This window comes from Macaca fascicularis, chromosome 8, assembly GCF_037993035.2.
Source record: "Macaca fascicularis isolate 582-1 chromosome 8, T2T-MFA8v1.1".
NCBI lineage: Eukaryota > Metazoa > Chordata > Mammalia > Primates > Cercopithecidae > Macaca > Macaca fascicularis.
Window position 1 is genome coordinate 82,221,257 of NC_088382.1, and position 12,351 is coordinate 82,233,607.

At 37.7% G+C, this 12,351-nt stretch overlaps 1 pseudogene; it reads left to right on the forward strand.

Annotated features, from left to right (window-relative positions):
• The first annotated feature begins 10,548 nt into the window (after nucleotides 1–10,548).
• Nucleotides 10,549–11,068, forward strand: LOC102139066 (ESF1 homolog; annotated as a pseudogene).
• Nucleotides 11,069–12,351: the final 1,283 nt, after the last annotated feature.

Below are 12,351 nucleotides of genomic sequence, written 5' to 3' on the forward strand. Positions count from 1 at the left end.
CCAAGAGGGAGCCATGGGGGCCCATGGCACAGACCTTGTGAAGGAGCACAGACTTGCCTAGTGTCGGGGCTTCCCCAGATTCTTACCTGCCAGGGTAACCTACACTCTGCCTTTAAAAACTGACTAACATTTCAGCTATTTACGTCTTTCTCTTCCTCCCATGCTCTGCCAAAGGCACCCCATCTCTCCTTGGAGGAGTTGTCACTCTTTGGAATTCAGCGCACCTGGATGCCCTACCTACTCAGCTCCCTCATAGGCTCAGGAAAAGTTACAATTTTGTGCACTGTCCAGATTTTTCTCACTGTTCAAGGGTGATGACAGTATCCTGCAGCTTTCTACATACTAATCAGAAGCAGAACATCCACAATTGTTTCTTAAAATTTAAACCCTTCCAATGTCCCATGCTCCCCCAACCCTTCACTTAGGGCAGGATGGAAATGTATTCAATGTCAATTTGGAGGCTCTTTTCTTTCCTCTATGAGACCATATGGAAATCTCAGAATTACATAGTGTCTGAACACCAAGGCCTGGGTCTATGGCACCACCTTCTTTGGTACTGTTACATTGGCCTCAGGCCACTGTGGTCATTCTCCTGTTCCCACCAGCCACTTCAGGAAACCCCTAAGGTTCCCTTGTGCCTATCCTCCCCTCTGACCACAGAGCCAGCATTCTGTGGTATTTCTCATGTGGAGGCCTGAGTCCTAGGGAGATACCTGGCTTCCTTCATCTCCTAAGTCTGGGGGAAGCTCAGACATCTTTCTAGAACAGTCAAGTCCATTTTCCATGACCCTTTTTCTCTCTAACCCTTCTCCTAAGAAAAGGATTGGGGGGTTCCTAAAATTGCTTTCTCTTTTCTGGTGCCCCTCAGCACGGCTCTCTCTAAGAGCCTTTAGGAAGATAATGGCAGCCCCTCTTGGTTGGAGTGGGTGTGAAGAGTTGTGATGTTACCAGCAGTTATTCTAATTTCTTAGCAACAAATTTTATTACAAATGACCTATGTCTCTTTGGTTCCAGTCTAACTCCCCAGTACAAGAGAGAGACTTAGCGCTTCAACTACAATCAAGAAACGTGACATAATTCCTATGTTGAATTCACTGACAAGTGAGCAACCAAGACCTACAGGAAGATATCTCTGAAGCAGTTAGAGGCTTATTAAGCATTCACTCTTAAACTAGTGCATTAAAGAATGGCTATGATAATATCATCTCATTCTTCGGGAGGCTCCGAGTGGTTATACACTTCTCTCATTTGTTGCCTATAGCCCCCTCCACTCTCATTGACAGCGGATGACCTCCCCTCATACTTCAGAGCAAAAAGAAACTGTCAGACACAAACCCACTCCCCTTCTTTCCACTGGAGCTGCACAGCTCACACCTGCATCTTTCCCAGGGGATGTTCTTCTCCCCTCAAGCTTTGTATGTCTGCAACTATTCTTACTGCCTGAAGAGATTCCCCAGCCCGCAATTATATTCCCATTTTCTTGCATCATCTATCCATTTTGTTCTATAGGATAATTCTCATCAGCATATTTATATGTTCTAGCATCTCCTTCCTAAAGGCAAAGAAATTTCCTGCTGGAGAGGAAGCTGGGGTCAAACCTTTGTTGACTGCATCTTCGTCTCCAGCAACTGCCATGGTTGCTGCACCCTTTCCCAACCAAATATATTTGGAGAGGTGTTTCAACCTGCTCGCTCCTCATTCCTATGTATAGTTTCTCCCTTTGGAGTGATTCCCCACTCCTCCTCCACTTTCAGTTTCACCTTACATGTCCCTCAGGTCGCTCAGAGAGGCCATCTCTGATCATGCTGCCAAAAATAGGTTTTCTTCTTTTAGTCTCTTTCTCAAAGCATTAGCTCAGTTCCCCCTAGATGAATTACTATGACACGTTTTTTTTTTTCTGTTTGATTTTCTAAATGATATGCTGATTGTTTGCTCCCTCACCAGAATGTAAACTTCATGCAGACAGAAACCATGCCCAACCTCCCCACTATTGTATTGTCTCTGACCAGCATAGATCTTCTCATATAGGAGAGGCTCAACATACTACATGATGACTGACTGACTGACCACGTGAATGAATAGATAGATGAATGAAACACACCATTGAAAACAGAGCTTTGGTTGTGATGTTTAAAATACACTTCTTGGGCTGTGGCATGGCTCTTTTAAAAAATTCATTGTATTATTCTTTAGTTTGGTTGAACTTGAAATTTATTTATTACAATGCTCAAATGACAAAGCTGCAATGATATCAGGTTGTTTGCTGTACACATCTTTCGTGAGTAATACAGCAGTAAATACATATTTTTAAGCTATTTCCTGAGCACAGCTACAAATCTTTCGTAAGTTTCTGATTTCCAATTTTAAGAATTCTAAGATTAGATGATTTAGAGTGTTTCAGTTCTCTGTGAGGCACATTTTCCCATATTTTTCTTTAATCTCGGGTACTGCGAAGTTGCATTCTACAGAAAGACAGATAATAATTTTGTAAAATATTTGGTATTGTCATTTCAAAACTGGCTAAAATTTAATTTTATTAAGATCTCCATCTGTCAAGTTTCTTGAAGTTTTCAAGGAGCACTAACACAAATTCAAATGAGCTTTTAAAAATATTTTACAAAAGTCCATTAAAACAAAATACACTTTTTTGCTGTATTTCATTTGCCCTTACCGGTGATAACCACCAGAATATTTCTGTATAAATCAAAACTCTCTCCCTTTTAGTCTAACTATTCTTCCAGTCTCATATGCACAGTGTTGTCACCAATTATTGTTTACAACATCATGGTACTTTATTATGAACGTGCTTATGAATACATAAGCAATGTTTAGGACCTTCATTCAGCATAACACACCCCCAAAGATGGCCCCCTTTTTTTCCCCTTGGACCTAAAGCCTTGCTTTTGAAACTATTCCTACAAGTGGAGATTTGGAGATTTGTATTCAAAATCATGTGACATTACACAGAAGCAATTCAAAAGGAAAAGAAATTAAAAAGAAAAAAAACCCAAATTGTCAAATGCTTCCACTGCTAGAAACATTAGGAAAGCAAGACCTCTCCAATCACCCCCTTTGATCTGCAGGTTGCAGCAGAAAACCCAAAGCTGGCACACCAATGATGGGCAAAAGGAAATCCTTCTGAAAACATTCAGCCATCTCCTAAGATTACAATCATTCTCAGTTTCATTTTCTGAAAGATGTATAAAAAATTGGATTTTGGAGTTTTTTAAACAGGTTTGCAGATAGTGGAGAAAAAACCAAGTCAGAGGGAAAATGGTATGAGTGAAAAGCATCTCCTGGTGTTATATTCCAGTTCATTTATTTGCAATGCTCCCCATCCCCAAAGGACTCAGTCAATAAATTATTAAATTATTCTAGCACCATCATGTTTGATAGCTGAGCTGAGGCAGTGCTACCATTTGATTAGTCCTTTCTAAGAATCTAAAGTTACCAAAAGCAACAAGGTTGCTCATAATATTAGGAGGAAATAGTATCTTTGTTCCGACTTATTAAGGGTTTAGTTTTATCATGTCACTCCAACAATCTTTGCCTTTGAGAAATCTGTTAAGGGTCATAACAGCATATTGTGACTGTTTAAAATAAAGCAACTTATATCAAAGGGATGACTCCTTTCTCCCTCTCCTCCAAAGAATCTTAGAAAAACCGGAGAAATATTGAAACTAGTGCCTTTAGTTACATAAGAATCCTGTAAAAGATTTTGGGGTTCTTTTAAAAAGATTTTTAAAAGTAATTTTTGACATCCTCTGGGAACCTTAAACATACAATTCTAATGTGAGCTTTTTTTCCTATGCCCCTTGATGTTCTTGATATACATGTGATAAATTACTAGCTTTACCACTCTTTGGATCTGGTTGTTAAATTTTGTTTGTTTGTTTGTTTGTTTGTTTTAGAGACAGTGTCTCCCTATGTTGCCCAAGCTGGTCTAAAACTCCTGGTCTCAAGCAGTCCTCCCACCTCAGCCTCTTGAGTAGTTAGAATTGTAGCCATGAGCAACTACATCCAGCTACATATGCTGGTCATTTTTAAACACCTGAGCTGTCTATGTAATGCCTCAAGTTAACGTGGTGAAAATGGTCAATAGAAGCCCTAATGTCAAGGTGACCTTTCTGTGATGATGATCATTGTTCAATTGCATAAAAATCAACAACTTCAAAACTATTTTTTGACACAGTAGTTTAGTTTGCCACATTATTTCAGTATTATAGTTAAAATCCCTGGTGTAAAAGAAATGTAATTTCGTGTTTATGCTAAGTGCTAACAAAAAAATATGTGTGTGTTCTCCAAAGGCAATTGAATTCTAACTACTTTATTTTAAGTTCACCCTCTACTGCTGATGTGAAAGCCCTGTATTAATAGAGTTAGTATTGGCTTACCTGTTCTGGAGTCCTTGAAGCACCATAATCTTTAAATAGGAAGACCACACATCCTGGACACAAAGCCAGTATACTCATCTCTTAGTCCATTTATAAATGCAGGATACTTCTCAATGTAACAGACCTGCTCTGACAAGGACAAAAATGACACTATTCCTTGTATGTGTTGCTTTGTGGTTGCTTCTGTTTTTAATTTGGGGTTGAGGGTAACATCTCACCCTGCTAGCTTCCAATGGTCATTCCAAAGTTGTAATGTCTCAAAAACAGGCTACCCTTCTTTGTTAAAATAATCTCAGATTTAATGAGTATCTTTTATGTGCTAGTCTATCTCCTAGATGGTATCACATATATTGTAACTACTGACCCACAAAACAATAGTATGATTATTATTTCAGTGGTAACAGGCATGAAAACATTGAGAGGGACATTGTAACTCACCTTTCCTTTCCCCTTACTAGTTTTCATGCTAGCATTGGTTCAAATTTCAAGGCCAACTTTAATTTGGTTTTAAGATACTTGTCAATATTATAGCCATTTTAAAAGAGGTAGTTCTGTTTAAATGTCTTTTGCTTCAGTTAATAAATACAGAAAGTATTTGAAGTAAACAAGATAATTCTTCTTAATGCCCAGTGCTGTTTGCTAATTATTGTTTCAATATTAGGATTATAGTGACAGTCATAGAAGACAAGGCTGGAGTGGTAGTCTTAAATCTTGCACACAATTTTTTGGACAATTTTTGCCTTGAAAAGTGAGTTCCCTACCCCTTGAGTGAGAGCTACTTAATGGTTTGTTTCCAACATGGCCAAAGTGACCATGTATGAATTCCAAGACTAGGCTATAAGATGAATTATGTCTTCCTCCTTGGTCTTGCACTTAGAGCCCCTGTTCTAGGGGAAGGCAGCTGCCACATCTTGAAGACACTTAAACAACCACGTGGAGAGGTCCACATGGCGAGGAACTGAGGCCTCCTGCTAAATATCAGGTGAATATGCTGCTGTGGAAGCAGATCGTGTACCCCTAATCAAGCGTGGAACAGGGGCCAATGAACTACAGTGCATAGGCCAAATCCCTCCTGTGGCCTGTTTCTATGTAGTCCTAAAGCTTAGAATGATTTTACATTTTTAAAAGGAGGTGAACAAACAGAAGACAATATGACAAAAATGATGGTGTCCACAAAACCTATTTGCTATGCACTGTCTGCTGCTTCAAATGACTGTAGTTGCAATCTCATGAAAGATTTTGAGCCAGAATCATCGGCTAACTAAGCTGCTCCAGAATTCCTGATGGTCAGAACTATATGTATTAGTCCATTCTCACACTGCTATAAAGAACTACTGGAGACTGGGTAATTTATGGAAAAAAAAGGTTTAATTGATTCGCAGTTCCACAGGCTGTTCAGGAAGCATGGCTGGGAGGCCTCAGGAAACTTATAATCATGGTGGAAGGTGAAGGGGAAGCAAACACATCTTACCATGGTGGAGCGGGAGAGAGAGAGTGAAGGGGGAAGTGCTACACACTTTTAAACAACCAGATCTCCTAAGAACTCACTGATTATCATGAGAACAAGAAGAGGGAAATCCACCCCCATGATCCAGTCACCATCCCTCTGTCCCTCCCTCAACATTAAGAATTACAATTCGACATGAGATTTGGGTGGAGTCACAGAGCCAAACCATATCACTATGTAAAAAACATAAATGTTTATTATTGTTTTAAGATACTAGGTTTGAGGATATTTTTTTTGCACCACAATAGATAGCTAATGTACCTGGTTATAATAAGAACCCCATTTCACCTTAGCCACTAATTACTCACATTTTCCCCATTGACATTCTATTTTGAAGAACTACCCATACTCCAGATTTAATCAATTTGTTCCTCAAGATTAAATTCAGGTTAATCATGTTTCTCAAGAACAGTACATCAGTGATGGGTACTTCTCATTCTTCACATCAGGAAGTATACAAGATCAGCGTGTCCCAATATTGATATTCAGTTTGTTCACCTGGCTGAGGCAGTGACTGCAAGGCGTTTTCACAATAAAGGTAATGTTGTTCCTTTGTAATTAATCTATAATCTGAAAAAGAAGTACTTTGAAACCATGTAAATAACCTGTTTCCCAAAACCATTTCACACAGTGGTTGGTGAAATCCATGGTTATTTCCTTAGTCGTGTATTGCCTTCATTGTTGTGGAATTGTGATTCTTAAACCTCTGTCAATACCATGCAAAAATAGAATCGCCTGGCTGAGACCTATCTGAATTAATGGCTGACAAGATTTGAGCTATAAGACAATGGTTGTTGTTTGATATGTCTCACAAAATTTCTATGTTGCAATTTAATTGCCAATGTGATAATGTTAAGAGGAGGGGCCTTTAAGAGTTGATTAAGCCATGAGGGCAGAGGTCTCATGGATGCGATTAGGTCCCTTATAAAAGGGCTTAAGGGAGTGAGTTTACTCTCTTTTGCTCCTCTTCCATGTGAAGAAACATTGTTTTTACCCCTATTTTGACCCCTCCCTCCCTTCTGCCATGTGAGAAGACACAGATGGTGTCATCTATGAGGAAGAGGCCTTCACCAGACACTGAACCTATTGGTATCTTGATCTGGTACTTCCCAGCTTCCAGAATTGTGAGAAATAAACTTCTGTTCTTTATAAATAAAAAAAATTCTATCATTCCTCCTACATATATTAGCTTGCATTACACAATAAAGAAGAGGTTTCTGATCCTTCTCCCTCCCTCTTTTAATAATCACATATATACATAATTATATATATAGAAGTTGACTATGAATTTTACTGATATAAAAGATGTATGTAGCATACCACTTTAAACAACTAAAATACATCATGTTCTTTATTGTAATGTTCATTTAGCCAATTAATTCTCAAATAATGCTTTCACTGATTCTTGCCAAATTCTTAAATCCTAAGCCAATGATGGTTGCAATACATCTATGATTTGATCACTTTTTCTGTTATTCACAATGTGACAGCTATGGAGTATACATGCTTTTAAAAATAAAAGTTTATTTCAAAATGATTAGAGATTCACAAAAGTAAAAAATTATACGCAGAGGTCCCATACACCCTTCACTTCTCCACCTCCACTGTTAACACCTTACATAGCCACAGGAGAATATAAAAACCAGGAAATTGACATTGTTACAATTCACAGAGCTTATTCAGATTTCATCAGTTATAGACACTCGTGTGTGTAATTTTATCATGTGTAGCTTCATGAAACTTCCGCCACCAAGATGCAAAACTGTTCCATCACCACAAATATGCCCATGTTATTCCTTCATAGTCATACCTGTCCCCTTCTTGGCCCCCAGATAGTAACTCCTGGCAGCCAGGAATGTGTGATCCATTCTATAATTTCATTACATCCCGGTTGTGATATAACCTTTCAAAACTGGCTTTTTAAAATCAACATAATTCTTGTAAGGCCTACCCAAGTTGTTGCATGTTTCTAATAGTTCATACCTGTTGATTACTGAATAGTATTCCACAATACCCGGGGTACCACAGTTGGTTTAACCATTCACCCATTGAAAGACATTTGGGTTGTTTTGAGTTTGGGGCTATCATGAATAAAGCTGCTATAAACATTCCTGCACAGGTTTTTGTGTGAACATAGTTTTCATATCTCTTAATAAACACTAAGAGTGTAATTGCTGGTTAGAATAGTACATATATTTGTTTGTTTTAAAAGAAACTGCCAAACTATTTTCTAAAATGGCTGTACCATTTTACATTCCCATGAGAACATGTGAATGATCTAGTTTCTCCTCATCCTTACCAATATTTGGTATTATCATTTTTTTTTTGGCCATGCTGATGGGTTTGTACTGATACTTTCTTATGGTTTTGGTTTGTATTTCCCTAATGACTAATGATATTGAGCATCTTTTCATGTGCTTAATTACCATCTGTATATTCTCTTTGGTGAGATGTCTATTCATGTATTTTGCCTGCTTTCAAATTGGATTGTTTAGCTTTTTTACTGTTGACTTTGGAGAATTCTAGACACTATTCTAGATACGTGCTTCTGTCAAATATGTGGTTTGCAATTTTTTCCCCCAGTCTGTAATTTGTCTTTTTGTCTTCTTAGCAGGGACTATTTATTTATTTATTTATTTATTTATTTATTTATTTATTTTATAGATGGAATCTTGCTCTGTCACCCAGGCTAGAGTACAGTGGCACAACCTCAGCTCACTGCAACCTCCATCTCCTGGGTTCAAGCGATTCTCTTGCCTCAGCCTCCCAAGCAGCTGGGATTACAGGTGACCGCCACAGAGCCTAGCTGATTTTTGTATTTTTAGTAGAGACAAGGTTTCACCACCTTGGCCAGGCTGGTCTCAAACTCCTGAAATCATGATCCACCTGCCTCAGCCTCCCAAAGTGGCATGAGCCACCGTGCCTGGCTAGCAGGGACTTTTACAGCAGAAGCTTTTAAGTTTGATGGGATCCAATTTATCAAATTTTCCTTTTATTTATGGTGCTTTTGGTGTCAGGTGCAAGAAATCTTCACCCTGTCTTAGGTCCCAAAGATTTTCATCTCTGATTTTTCCTAAACGTTTTATGTTTTCTATTTTAAATATAACACACTTTTAAGTTTATTCTGCATTATCAACATTCTTCACTTTCTCAAGTTTAGGCAATCAACCAGACAATATATCCAGGCCTAATGTGTAAATTTTGCCAATTCCTCTTGTGTAAATACTCACACTATAACCAATTTCTAGTCATCAACCTGATTTATCTCAAAGCAGAGTTGGGAAGAAATGTACACTAGCACACCATTATACAACATTTTCACAATAGAAATAAAATAGGCATATATAGCCTTGAGAGCATAGATAGTAGTAAAACGTGGTAAAACATTTAGAGAGTGATGTTTTGAGTATTTATTTCTTTTGTTTTTAATATAATTTATTTTAAAATTTATATAATTTATTTTATAGTAAATGTTGTTCCTTTTTATTGTTGAATAGTATTTCATTATATGGGTATACAACTTGAGAACTCATTTACTTGTTGAATAATTGGATATTTGGCTAATTGGGTTGTTTCTGTTTGGGAGATATTATGAATGGCATTACTATGGATGCTATTCTATAAGGCTTTGTGTAGGAATAAATTTTTTCCCTTGAATCAAAATAAAATTCAAAAAACATTACAATCAGTTCATACAAGCTTGTATTTATCCAGCAAACCACTGGGCAAATAGCTATGAGTGGAGTTGCTGGGTCGTAAGGTAGGTGAATATTCAATTTTGTAAGGAATTGTCAAAATATTTTCCAAAGAGGTTATATTATATTATATTAATTATATTTTATTAAGATGGAGTCTCCCTCTGTCACCCAGGCTGGAGTGCAGTGGCAGAATCTTGGCTCATTGCAATCTCCACTTCCTGGGTTCAAGTTATTCTCTTACCTCAGCCTCCCAAGTAGCTGAGACTACAGGTTCATGCCAACATTCCCAGCTAAGTTTTGGATTTTTAGTAGAGACAGGGTTTTGCCATGTTGACCAGGCTGGTCTTGAACTCCTGACCTAAGGTGATCCACCTGCCTTGGCCTCCCAAAGTGCTGGGATTATAGGCACGAGACACTATGCCTGGCTGTACCATTTTATATTCCCACCAAACAACATAAAAAAATTCTGCTTGTGTCATATACTCACCAACATTTAGTGTTTTTATGGGTTGAATTGTGTCAGTCTCCAACAATATGTTGACGTTCTGACCTCCAATAGCTCAAAATGTGACCTTATTAGGAAACAGTTCCATTGCAGATGTAATTAGATAAGATGAGGTCACTAGAGTGGGCCTAATCCAATATGACTTTGTCCTTATAAAAAGGGAAAATTTGGGCATAGAGACAGATAAACACATAGGGAAAATGACATGAACATGAAGCCAGAGATTAGGGTGATGTATTCACAAGCCAAGGAGTACCAAAGATTGCCAGCAAACCCCCAGAAGCCGGCATAAACTCCCTCACAGTCTCAGAAGGAACTGACCTTGCTGACACCTTGATCTCAGACTTCTAGACTCCAGAACTGTGAGACAATAAATGTCTGCTCTTTAACTCCAGATGTACTTGGTTTCTTCAAGCATTTGTTCAGCAAGATTAAAAATTAAAAATGTCATTCAGACAAGAAATAATGAGTGACCAGCAGTTTAGATGGTTTGCAAAGGACGTGAGATTTTGGGAAATGCCAGAAGAGGATCGAAAAGCCAAAATTTACAAGAGATTTCGAGCTATGTTTCATGACAAGAAGTTCAAGCTGAACTATGCTGTGGATAAAAGAGGGCGCCCCATTAACCATAGCACTACAGAGGATTTGAAAAGTTTTTATGACCTTTCAGATTCTTATTCCAATCTCTCTAATGAAGATAGCTAAGTGTTGAAACAAAAGAAAATAAAGAAGAAAAAAAAACCCAGACTAAAAAAGAAATAGATTTTAAAAATCTAGTTGAGGAGGAAAAGAAAGAAACCAAGAAAGCTAATCAAAAGTGTTCCGAAAATAAAACTGATTTAAATAATTCGAAGGAATCAAAAAAATTAAAACCTCATGTAAACCTAAGATAGAATCAAATATAAGTCCAAAGAAGGCTAGCAATGAATTTACACAAAAAAGTACAATTTCTGGTACTTTTTAATGGCGGCTATAGGAAGTTAATGCTGTGTTGTTCATCTTTTTAATTTTTCTATTCTATTGTGTATAGCTGTATCTTATTGCACTTTTAATTTGTATTTCCCTAATGATTGATGATGATAAGACCTTTGTCAGGTGCTTATTAATGATTCATACATCTTCCTTTATGAAATACCTATTCAAGTATTTTGCCCAGTTTTCAATAGAGTATGTGTCTTTCTACTATTTGAGGTACAGGAGTTCTTAATGTATGTTCTGAATACGAGTCTCTGTAAATATTTTCTTCCAGTCTGTGGCTTGCTTTTCTTTTTCTTAGTGGTGGCCTTAGATGAGCAAACATTTTTAATTCTGATGAAGTGAAGAGAATTCGTTGCCCTACATAACAAAAGTGCAGGGGTAGAACTTTTTTTTACTTTGTTGCTTTCTTCAACATCTAGATAAAAGTTTAGCCCCTCTAGTAAGTTCTTACTTTCCTATCCTGCTCTACTTTATTTATTTCTTTCAGGGGTCTCAGCACTATTTTTACTGTGTGTCTTACTTAGTCTGTTTGTGCTGCTGTAACAAACACCAGAGACTGGGTAATTTATAAATAACAAAAATAAATTTCCTCACAGTTCTAGAGGCTGGGAATCTAAGATCAAGGCACCAGTAGGATTGGTTTCTGATGAGGGCCTGGTCTCTTTATTCAGCATGGTGCCTTGTTGCTATGTCCTCTGGAAGAAACAAGCACTGTGTCCTCACATGATGGAAGGCAGAAGGGCAGAAAGGGCTTTAAGCCTCTTTATAATAGCACCTAATCACATTCATGGGGGCAAAACTCTCATGACTCAATCACTTCCCCAAAGGCCCCACCTCTCAATACTGTCACAATGGGCCTTAGGTTTCAACATATTAATGTTGAAGGGGACACAGACATTCCAACCATAGTACCATGTTATCTGATATTTTCAAACTCCTTTTGTGATTTTATTTATTCTAATTTTGATATCTTGGTTCCTGGTGGCAATGATATTTTGAGCTATGGAATCTAAAGTGGTGGAGGAAAAAAAAAAGCACTTTTGTGCATGTAGGAGTGAAGGCAGGGACAAAAAGAGAGAGGCGGAATGTAAGAAAAACTTGGACTTTTGAAGAAGAAAGCCTTGACTTCAAATCCTCTTCCTCAATAATTATTGATTTTGAGCAGTCATTGAAATGTCTTGATCTCAGAATTGTCCCATGTAAGATTTGCATGATAATTCTCAACTAATAAAGTTGCTAAAATTGCATAAGGTGCCTAGGAAGAACACC